This window comes from Mastigoproctus giganteus, chromosome 2 (assembly GCF_048544385.1).
Source record: "Mastigoproctus giganteus isolate SK-2022 chromosome 2, ASM4854438v1, whole genome shotgun sequence".
Classification (NCBI taxonomy): domain Eukaryota; kingdom Metazoa; phylum Arthropoda; class Arachnida; order Uropygi; family Thelyphonidae; genus Mastigoproctus; species Mastigoproctus giganteus.
In genome coordinates, this window is record NC_143576.1 from 268,020,530 (window position 1) to 268,032,844 (window position 12,315).

General features: G+C 40.6%; 1 protein-coding gene across 2 annotated transcripts in view; it reads left to right on the forward strand.

Annotated features, from left to right (window-relative positions):
* The window catches only part of slim (scruin like at the midline), a 197,920-nt gene that overhangs the window by 115,567 nt on the left and 70,038 nt on the right, over positions 1 to 12,315 (forward strand). The gene's annotated exons all lie outside the window — the stretch shown is intronic.

Genomic DNA, 12,315 nt, shown 5'->3' on the forward strand with positions numbered 1-12,315 from the left:
CATTAGTACTTTGAATTGAATACCCGGCAGAATTGCTTAACAAGTACAGGTCACTGTTGAAAAAAAAGCCCTGAAAAAGGGTTGAATTTGAAAGTGTCTGCAATTCTGCCCAGACACGATAGGAGGGAGTATATGATGAGAGCCTTGTCGATCAATTCGGCCCTGGGAAAGATTGTGCAAGGCTCAAGGGGTAGAATTTTTTCAGCCTGGACTGTACTTGTTAACAGGAGAGATTGCTTCTACAGGGATGGGATACACTTAAATAGAAAGGGTGCAAGAATATTTGCTGATGCTATCGAGGCAGTGTTAGGTGGGTCGGAAAACTGCTAGCTTGGGGGGAGACAAAGACGAATAGATTAACAGTAGCCACTGGCAGAGGTGAAAGAGATTCTTGCACTGCTTCTATTGGAATGAGCAGAAGCCTGAAAAACAAGTGCAGGATATTTCAGGGACTGCTGGGAGTCATTGCGGTACAAGTAAACACATGGGTTGTGTTAGGGTAGCTAAGAATAGAAATAGGTGCATGTATACTTGCGTGTACACCAATGCTAGGAGTTTAGTAAATAAAATTGATGAATTTGAGGTATTGCTCAAAACATCAAAGGCAGATATTGTTGGGATATCAGAGACGTGGTGTCACACAGATATAAGGAATGCAGAACTGGAATTTGGGGAGTACAACGTCTACAGAAAGGATAGACTGGATAGGAAGGGAGGAGGGGTTATGCTATTAGTTAAGAAATCCATAAAATCCAAGGAAGAGAAGCCAGTGGACATCGCTGGACAGTGCAGTGTCGAGTCAGTTTGGTGTGACATAAGCATTGGAAGATCAAAATTGAGAGTAGGAGTGTGCTATAGGCCTAATGACTCTGATGAGTATAATAAGACACTGTACAGGGAAATAGAGTGGGCCAGTAAATCAGAGAGTCTTATAATGGGGGATTTTAATTTCCCAGATATCGACTGGAATTTGTGGTTTAGTCACTCACACACTAGCAAGGCTTTTGTGGATTTATTGGATGATTGTTTTCTACATCAGCATGTTCAGGAGGCAACTGGAGTGAAGAATACTCTTGATTTGATTATCAGCAGATTCTTCATGCATTAAGAATCTGCAGATAAATGAACCACTAGGTGGCAGTGATCACAGTGTGCTGAAGTGGGATTTACTCAAAGAGGTAGCTACCATTAGGGGTAAAGGGAAGGGTTATTGCTTTCGTAAAGGTGACTACGATGGACTGAGACAGTATTTAAATTCTATACAGTGGGACCAACTGATGATGTTACCAACAGCAAATGCAAAATGGGAAGCATTCAAAGAACTTATCTTGGAAGCTACTAGGCTTTACATACCAACCAAGAAATATTGTTCAAGGTTTAGGCCTAAATGGATGTCAGATGAACTGATGAGGCATATGGCAGAGAAGAAACGTGCATGGGATACATACAAATTAACACATGACACAGAAACCTATGATAGATACAAGTTGATCTGTAACCAAGTTACGAAGGAGGTTAGGCAGGCGAAGGCAGATTACGAGAAATCTTTGGCAAGGGATGCAAAGAAAAACAGCAAAGAGTTCTTTACTTATGTAAACTCTAGAAGGAAGGGGATGAATCAGATTGGACCACTTGATATCGATGGGTCAACTGTTGATGATCCTGCTCAGGTAACGAACAAACTAAATGAATATTTTGCATCGACATTCACACATGAGGAATTATTTACCGAGGGGAAAACCAGAGGTGTATTCAACTCTAGCAGTAAGCTAGAGAATCTTGTATTCTACAACCGTCTTTCCTCAATTTGGATTTATGCCCTCTCAGGTGATTATTCTGACCAAGAGGAAGAATCCCATCAGCATTGAGGATGCTCAAACCATTCAAGGCTTTATACATCTCAATCAGATCACCTCGCAGGTGCCTAGTCTCCAGACACTGTAATTTGCAAAATTTAAGCCTTTCTTTGTAAGAGCAACCCTTTGTTCTGTTTACTAATCTTGTTGCCATTCTCTGTACTTGTTCCAACAGCTCTACATCCTTCTTAAAATGAGGCCTCCAGACACGATACAGTACTCAAGGTGTGGCCTGACCATTCCCTTATACAAGGGGATAATCACCTCCTTATCCCTTCTAGAAACATTCCTGCATATCATTGGCAAGACACCATGCGCTACTCTTGCAGACCATCTGCACTGCTCTGAAAACTTCATATCTGCCAGCACAATTACCTCCAGGTCCTTTTCATTCTCTACCACTGTCAGTGTGATACCACAGAGTTCATACGTTACTCTGGGATTACTGCTTCCCATATGTAGTACTTTACATTTGTCAAGGTTAAACTTCATTTGTCACCTCTCAGCCCATCTGCTCAACTTTTCTAGATCCTGTTGCAGCAGTGTACTGTTGTTAGTGTCATTAACAACTCTGCCAGCCTTCTAATCGTCTGCAAACTTGGAGACATTAAGCCTGATATACCATCATCAATATCATTTATAAATACAGAAAACAACAATGGACTTGACACTGAACCCTGAGGGAGTCCACTAATAACATTAGTCCACGAAGAGCAGTGTCCATTTATTATCACTCTCTGTCTGCTCCCCCTCAACCATCCCTTTATCGATAGCAGCAATTTGCCTCCAATGCCACACTTCTCCAATTTGTGGAGCAGTCTTCCATGTGCAACAGTATCAAAGGCCTTTCTAAGATCAAAATATATGATATCAAAGTTATTCTTTGCATCCAGTTCCTTTGTGACTATATAATTGTATCCAATCAAATTAGTCAAACAAGACACCCCCTTAACAAACTCATGTTGTGTCCAAGCAATAACTGAAGTCTTGTCTAGATGATCCTGCAATGCTTCTTTAACCAGTGCCTTTATTAATTTCCCTGGAACAGAAGTTTAAACTAACAGGTCTGTAATTACCTGTCACCCTTTGGTTCTCCTTTGTGGATTGGAATCACATTTGCACATCTCCAGTCCACGGGTACCTCTCTTGAGGCCAGGGAAGTTCTCATAATTATGGTTAAGGGTTTGATTACTTTTTTTGCCACTGCCTGTAATATAACTGGATAGATTCCCTCCATCCCAGGTGCCTTTCTTATGTTTATCTTCAAAAATTTCTCCTGCACAATTGAATTTTGCAGAGTTGAATACACCTCTGGAATTCCCCTCCCTGAATAACTCATGTGTGAATGTAGATGCAAAATATTCATTTAGTTTGTTAGCTACCTGAGCAGGATCATCAACAATTGAACCATCAATATCAAGTGGATCAATCTGATTCATCCTCTTCCTTATAGAGTTTAAATAAGAAAAGAACTCTTTGCTGTTTTTCTTTGCATCCTTTGCCAAAGATTTCTCGTAATCTGCCTCTGCCTGCCTACCCTCCTTTGTAACTTGTTTATAGACCAGCTTATATCTATCATGGGCTTTTTTGTCACATGTTAATTTATATGTATCCCATGCATTTTTGATCTCTGTCACATGTCTAATTAGTTCATCTGATATCAATTAGGACTAAATCTTGAACAATATTTCTTTCTTGATACGAAATGTCTAGTAGCATCAAAGATTAATTGCATGTGCTTATAAAATTTTCAGGTGGTAGATGACTTTCATCAACCGGTGAAATACCACCACTTTGCTTATTGGAGGCTTGAAGTGGTGAAACCCATGTTTAGTCTCTAGAGCAAAGTTTCCAGCATACCCCTCCCCTCTCCTCATACTTCTCCTTCAACCTATGCACGGTACTAAGTACTATAGGTTTTGATACCTTTCGTGTTTGGGGTTCTCATAAAAAAAACAAAAACAAAAAAAAATAAATAAATAGGACATATTTCATGCTCTTAGTCATGCACATCTGGTGAGTATGGGCTTGGCAAACCCAGGGTCCTGAGCTGGATATCATCATTCTTCTCTTTCTTGGTGATACCCCTCTCTCTCTCTCTCTCTCTCTCACACACACACAGACACACACACACACGGGGGTAACTGGGGAATTTTTTTTTTTTTGGCTGGTGCAGCATAAGCTTCAGGCTTCCTTGTACCATATGGCTAATAATAATAATAATAATAATAACATGCTACAGAAGGTAGGCCACTTCACACAAAGGTGCCTCTGTAGCCAGGTGGGCAGGAGCAGAAGTGTGCAGCACATGCTTCTTGATTAGACCGGGATTCGAGCCCGTGAACACCAAATACGGAGGATGTGGAAATATCAGGGAATGACCACCACATATCTCTGGAGCAATATGGCTTTAGTTGCCAATGCTCCTAAAAACCAAACAACATCGCCAAAATTAATTCTTTGAGTGCTTCCCATTTTGAATTTGCTGTTGGTAACATCATCAATTGTTTCCTTCTTATAGAATTTAAATACTGTCTCAGACCACCGTAGTCACCTTTACAAAAGCAAAAGCCCTTCCCTTTACCCTTAATGGTAGTTACCTCTTTGAGTATATCCCACTTCAGCACACTGTGATGATTGCCAAGTAGTGGTTCCTTTATCTGCAGATTCTTGATGCATGAAGAATCACTACTGATAATCGGATCAAGAGTATCGCTCCCTCTAGTTGCCTTCCGAACATGCTGCTGTAGAAAACAATCATCGAATAAATCCACGAAAGCTTTGCTAGTGTGTGAGTGACCAACCCACAAATTCCAGTCAATCTCTGCAAAATTAAAATCCCTCATTGTAAGACACTGATATACTAGCCCACTCTATTTCTCTGCACAATTGCTCATTATACTAATCAGATTCATTTGGCCTATAACACACATCTACTCTAATTTTTCCTTTCCCAGTGCTAATGTCACACCATACAGACTCAACATTGCATTGTCCACCAACATCAGTTGGATGCACTTAGTTAGATTTAGTGTTTCTTAACTAACAGTATAACCCCTCCTCCCTTTCTGTCCTGTCTATCCTTTCTGTACACATTGTACTTCCCAAATTTGAGTTCTGCACTGCTTATGTGTGTGTAACACCATGTCTCTAATATCCCAACAATATCTGCCTTTGATGCTTTGAGCAATCCCTCAAATTCATCAAATTTATTTACCAAACTCCTAGCATTGGTGTACATGCAAGTATACATGCACCTGTTCCTATTCTTACACAACCCATGTGTTTACTTGTACCGCAATGACTCTCAGCAGTCTCTGAAATATCCTGCATCTTGTTTTCCAGGCTTCTGCTCATTCCAATAGAAGCAGTGCAAGAATCACTTTCACCTCTGCCAGTGGCCACTGTTAATCTATTAGTCCTTGTATCCCCCCCCCCAAGCTAGCAGTTTTCTGACCCACCTAATACTGCCTCGATAGCATCAGCAAATATTCTTGCACCCTTTCTATTTAAGTGTATCCCATCCCTGTAGAAGCAGTCTGTACTGTTAACAAGTACAGACCAAGCTGAAAAAAATTCTACCCCTTGAGCCTTCCACAGTCTTTCCAGGGTCGAATTGATTGACAAGGCTCTCATCATATTCTCCCTCCTATCGTGTCTGAGCAGAATTACAGACACTTTCAATTCAACCCTAATTTGGCTCTTTTTTTTCTTTTTTCAACAGTGACCTGTACTTATTAAGTAATTCTGCCGGTCTACTCTTAATATCATTAGTGCCAACGTGTACAACTATATAACCTTTTGTGGCTTTAAAAGATGATATCCAATAAAAGATGACTGCTGGTAGTCATTGCAGTACAAGTAAACACATGGATTGTGTTAGGGGAGCTAAGAATAGGAACAGGTGCATGCATATTTGTGTGTACACCAATGCTAGGAGTTTGGTAAATAAATTTGATGAATTTGAGGTATTGCTCAAAGCATCAAAGGCGGATATTGTTGGGATATCAGAGACATGGTTATTTTGTTATTTGGTTTTTAGGAGCATTAGCAACTAAGGCCATATTGCTCCGGGATATGCGGTGGTTATTCCCTGAATGACCTTTCCGCATCCTCCGTATTTGGTGGTGACGGGCTCGAACCCCCGGTCTAATCAAGAAGCGTGTGTTACGCACTGCTGTTCCTTCCCACCTGGCTACGGAGGCGCCCCAGAGACATGGTGTCACACAGATATAAGGAATGCAGAACCGGAATTTTGGGAGTACAATGTCTACAGAAAGGATAGACATGATGGGAAGAGAGGAGGGGTTATGCTATTAGTTAAAAAACACAAAATCCAAGAAAGTGAAGCCAGTCGACATCGCTGGACAGTGCAGAGTCGAGTCAGTTTGGTGTGACATAAGCATTGGGAGATCAAAATTGAGAGTATGAGTGTGCTATAGGCCTAATGACTCTGATGAGTATAATAATAAACTGTACAGGGAAATAGAGTGGGCCAGTAAATCAGAGAGTCTTATAATGGGGGATTTTAATTTCCCAGATATCGACTGGAATTTGTGGGTTAGTCACTCGCACACTAGCAAGACTTTTGTGGATTTATTGGATGATTTCTACATCAGCATGTTCGGGAGGCAACTAGATAGAGTAATACTCTTTATTTGATTATCAGTATTGATTCTTCATGCATTAAGAATCTGCAGATAAAGGAACCACTAGGTGGCAGTGATCAAGTGTCAGAAGTGGGATTTACTCAAAGAGATAACTACCATCAGTGCTAAAGGGAAGGGTTTTTGCTTTCGTAAAGGCGACTACGATGGTCTGAAACAGTATTTAAATTCTATACAGTGGGACCAACTGATGATGTTACCAACAGCAAATTCAAAATGGGAAGCATTCAAAGAATTTATCTTGGAAGCTACTAGGCTTTACATACCAACTAAGAAATATTGTTCAAGGTTTAGGCCTAAATGGATGTCAGATGAACTAATGAGACATATGGCAGAGAAGAGAAATGCATGGTATACATATAAATTAACACGTGAAACAGAAGCCTATGATAGATATAAGTTGATCTGTAACCAAGCTACAAAGTAGATTCGGCAGGCGAAGGCAGATTATGAGAAATCTTTGCAAGGGATGCAAAGAAAAACAGCAAAGAGTTCTTTACTTATGTAAACTCTAGAAGGAAGGGGATGAATCAGATTGGTCCACTTGATATCGATGATCCTGCTGAGGTAGCTAACAATCAAAATGAATATTTTGCATCGACATTCACACATGAGGAGTTATTGAGGGAAGGGAATGCCAGAGGTGTATTCAACTCTGGCAGTAAGCTAGATGCACTGGTTAAAAAAGCACTGCAGGATCATCTAGACAAGACTTCAGTTATAGCTCGGTCACAGCATGGTTTCGTTAAGGGAAAGTCTTGCCTGACCAATTTGATTGGATACTATGATGCAGTCACAAAAGAACTGTATGCAGGGAATAACTTTGATATTATATACTTGGATCTTAGAAAGGCTTTTTATACTGTTGCACATGGAAGACTGCTGCACAAATTGGAGCAGTGTGGCATTGGAGGCAAATTGCTGCTATGGATAAAGGGGTGGTTGAGGGGGAGAAGACAGAGAGTGGTAATCAATGGACACTGTCATCGTGGACTAATGTTATTAGTGGAGTCGCTCAGGTTTCAGTGTTGGATCCATTATTGTTTTCTGTATTTATAAATAATATTGATGATCGTATATCAAGTTTAATGTCCAAGTTTGCAGACGATAGAAAGGTTGGCAGGGTTGCTAAGGACACTACTGACGCTATGCTGCTGCAACAGGATTTGGAAAGGTTGAGCAGATGGGCTGAGAGGTGGGAAATGCAGTTTAACATTGACAATGTAAAGTACTATTTATGGGAAACAGTAACCCCATATCAACGTATCGACTCTGTTGTACTACACTGACAGTGGTAGAGAATGAAAAGGACCTGGGGGTAATTGTGCATTCAGATATGAAGTTCTCTGAGCAGTGCAGACGGGCTGCAAGAGTAGCTTATGGTGTCTTGTCCATGATATACAGGAATTTTTCTAGCAGGGATAAGGAGGGATTATTCCCTTGTATAAGGCAATGGTCAGGCTGCACCTAGAGTACTGTATACAGGTCTGGAGGCCTCATTTCAAGAAGGGTGTAGAGCTGCTGGAATGAGTATAGAGAAGGGCAACAAGATTAGTGAATGGAACAAAGGGTTGCTCTTACGAAGAAAGGCTTAAGTTCTGCAAATTACAGTGTCTGGAGACTAGGCACCGGCGGGGTGATCTGATAGAGATGTTAGCATTAGCATTAGTAGAGGCATATGATGCAAGAAAGCAAGCTTATTCAGCATCAGCCAAAAAAAAAAAAAAAAAACACACCGCTCCCATTTCACCCCTCCGTTCGTTCGAAATACCTGTCCAGTTGAGCTTTAAATTTGTTTAGGCTATCAGCTTCAACAACAAGTGATGGAAGTCGGTTCCACCAACCAACCACCCGCTGGCCAAAGGCAAATTTCCGCACATCTATCCGACATCCGTCCTTCCTCAATTTGAATTTATGCCCTCTGAGGTGATTATTCTGAGCAAGATGAAGAATCCCATTGGCATTGAGCATGCTCAAACCATTCAAAGCCTTATACACCTCTATCAGATCACCTCGCCAGTGCCTAGTCTCCAGACTCTGTAATTTGCAAAACCTAAGCCTTTCTTCGTAAGAGCAACCCTTTGTTCCATTCACTAATCTTGTTGCCCTTCTATGTACCCGTTCCAGCAGCTCTACATCCTTCTTGAAATGAGGCCTCCAGACCTGTATACAGTACTCAAGATGTGGCCTAACCATTGCCTTATACAAGGGAATAATCACCTCTTTATCCCTGCTAGAAAAATTCCTGTATATCATTGACAAGACACCATGAGCTACTCTTGCAGCTCGTCTGCACTGCTCAGAGAACTTCATATCTGCCTGCACAATTACCCCCAGGTCCTTTTCATTCTCCACCACTGTCAGTGTAGTACCGCAGAGTCGATACGTTGCTCTGGGGTTACTGTTTCCCATATGTAGTACTTTACATTTGTCAATGTTAAACTTCATTTGCCACCTCTCAGCCCATCTGTTCAACCTTTCCAGATCCTGTTGCAGCAGCATAGCGTCAGTAGTGTCCTTAACAACCCTGCCAACCTTTGTATCATCTGCAAACTTGGACATTAAACTTGATATCCCATCATCAATATCATTCATAAACACGGAAAACAACAACGGACCCAACACTGAACCCTGAGGAACTCCACTAATAACTTTAGTCCACGTTGAGCAGTGTCCATTGTTTACCACTCTCTGTCTTCTGCCACTCAACCATCCCCTTATCCATAGCAGCAATTTGCCTCCAATGCCACACTGCTCCAATTTGTGCAGCAGTCTTCCATGTGCAACAGTATCAAAAGCCTTTCTAAGATGCAAATATATAATATCAAAGTTATTCCCTGCATCCAGTTCTTTTGTGACTACATCATAGTATCCAATCGAATTGGTCAGGCAAGACCTGCCCTTAACAAAACCATGCTGCGTCTGAGCTATAACTGAATTCTTGTCTAGACTATCCTGCAGTGCTTCTTTAACCAGTGCCTCCATTAATTTACCTGGAACAGAAGTTAAACTAACAGGTCTATAATTACTTGTGTCAGCCTTTGATCCTCCTTTGTGAATTGGGGTTACATTTGCACATCTCCAGTTTATGGGTACCTCCCCTGAGTCCAAAGAAGCTCTCATTATTATGGCTAGGGGTTTGCTTACTGCCTTTGCCGCCTCCTTTAATATAACTGGATAGATCCCATCCACCCCAGGTGCCTTTTTTATGTTTATCCTCAACAATCTCTCCTCCACTTTCTTCTCAGTTATTACAAAATCATCCAGCTCACTGCCAATGTTTACTTTACCTACATCATTCTCCTTCCTGAATAACTCCTCATGCGTGAATGTAGATGCAAAATACTCGTTTAGATTGTTAGCCACCTGAGCAGGATCCTCAACTGTTGAACCATCAATATCCAGTGGACCAATCTGATTCATCCCTTTCCTTCTTGAGTTTAAATATGTAAAGAACTCTTTTCTGTTTTTCTTTGCATCCTTTGCCAAGGATTTTTCGTAGTCTGCCTTTGCCTGCCTAATCTCCTTTGTGACTTGGTTACAGACCAACTTATATCTATCATAGGCTTCCATGTCACCCATTAATTTGTATGTATCCCATGCATTTTTCTTCTCTGCCACCTGTCTCATTAGTTCATCTGACAACCATGTAGGCCTAAACCTTGGACAGTATTTCTTAGTTGGTATGTAAAGCCTGGTAGCCTCCAAGATTAGTTCCTTGAATGCTTCCCATTTTGAGTTTGCTGTTGGTAACATCATCATCAGGAGTAAGGTTACGAAAACAAAAACGCTTCCCTTTACCTCTGATGGTAGTTACCTCCTTGAGTAAATCCCACTTCAACACACTGTGATCACTGCCACCTAGTGGTTCATTTATCTGCAGATTCTTAATGCATGAAGAATCACTACTGATAATCAGATCAAGAGTATTGCTCCCTCTTGTTGCCTCACGAACATGCTGATGTAGAAAACAATCATCCAATAAATCCACAAAATCCTTGCTAGTGTGCGAGTGACCAACCCACAAATTCCAATCAATATCTGGGAAATTAAAATCTCCCATTATAAGACTCTCTGATTTACTGGCCCACTCTATTTCCCTGTACAATATCTTATTATACTCATCAGAGTCATTAGGCCTATAGCACACTCCTACTCTCAATTTTGATTTCCCTATGCTTATGTCACACCAAACTGACTCGACACTGCCCTGTCCATCGATGTCGACTGGCTTCACTTCCTTGGACTTTATGTGTTTCTTAACTAATAGCATAACCCCTCCTCCCCTCCTGTCCTGTCTATCCTTTCTATACACATTGTATTCCTCAAATTCCAGTTCCGCATTACTTATATCTGTGTGACACCACGTCTCTGATATCCCAACAATATCTGCCTTTGATGTTTTGAGCAATACCTCAAATTCATCAAATTTATTTACCAAACTCCTAGCATTGGTGTGCACGCAGGTATACATGCACCTGTTTCTATTCTTAGCTACCGTAACACAACCCATGTGTTTACTTGTACCGCAATGAATCCCATCAGTCTCTGAAATATCCTGAATCTTGTTTTTCAGGCTTCTGCTCATTTCAATAGAAGCAGTGCAAGAATAACTTCCACCTCTGCCAGTGGCTACTGTTAATCTATTAGTCCTTGTATCCCCCCCAACTAGCAGTTTTCCGACCCATGTATAAGGCCTTGAATGGTTTGAGCATGCCCAATGCCGATGGGATCTTCCTCTTGCTCAGAATAATCACCTGAGAGGGCATAAATTCAGATTGAGGAAAGACAGATGTAAAATAGATGTGCAGAAATTTGCCTTTAGCTAGCGGGTAGTTGGTTGGTGGAACAGATCTCCGTCCCTTGTTGTGGAAATTGATAGCCTAAATAAATTTAAGGCTCAGCTGGACAGGTATTTCAAACGAACGGATGAGTGAAGTGGAAGTTTTTTTTTTTTTTTTTTCTTTTCTTTTACTTTTGGCTGATGCTGCATAAGCTTGCTTTCTTGCATCATATGCCTGTACTAATGCTAACACACCATCTGGAAATTGTTACATGGCAGTTTTGAATTTACACCCTGAAGTGATTATCATAACTAATTTGTAATAACGAAAGACACTATATGTGACCATTGATGCCCATGTGTCCAAGAAAGCTGGAAATTTGAAACTTTGCATGAATCCTAAGGAAATTCCTCCCCCAGCAATTTTTTTTTTTTTCTTTCAAATTTTATTTAAATATCTTGATTCTTTATTAAGTTATTTGATCTCAGGTGAAGGGAATAGGGGTTTCCCTGAGTGCCGTTGAGCCCATACAATTGCAAATTGATTTCCATGAACACACACTTGTGCTAGTTTGATATATGATGAGAGACTACAGTGGGCTGTTGTTATAAGTGTTAAACTTATAACAACAGCCCAGTATGTGGGCTGTTGTTATAAGTTTAACATCTAGTCTGTTAGCTAAAGATACTAGTCTAAAAATAGATGCTATGTGAACTAGAATACTATGACAAAAGCAATAAACGTAACAAAAAAATCTTTTTTTTTTTTTTTTTTTTTATGGAAAACCCCAAACACGAAAGGTATCAAAACCTATAGTACTTAATACCACGCATGGGTTGAAGGAGAAGTATGGAGGAAGGGGGATGCTGGAAACTTTGCTGTAGAGACTAAACATGGGTTTCACCACTTCAAGCCTCCAATAAGCAAAGTGGTTGTATTTCACCGGTTGATGAAAGTCATCTATCACCTTCTCCTCAAAAACAACATATTACCTATTAAAATTTTGAA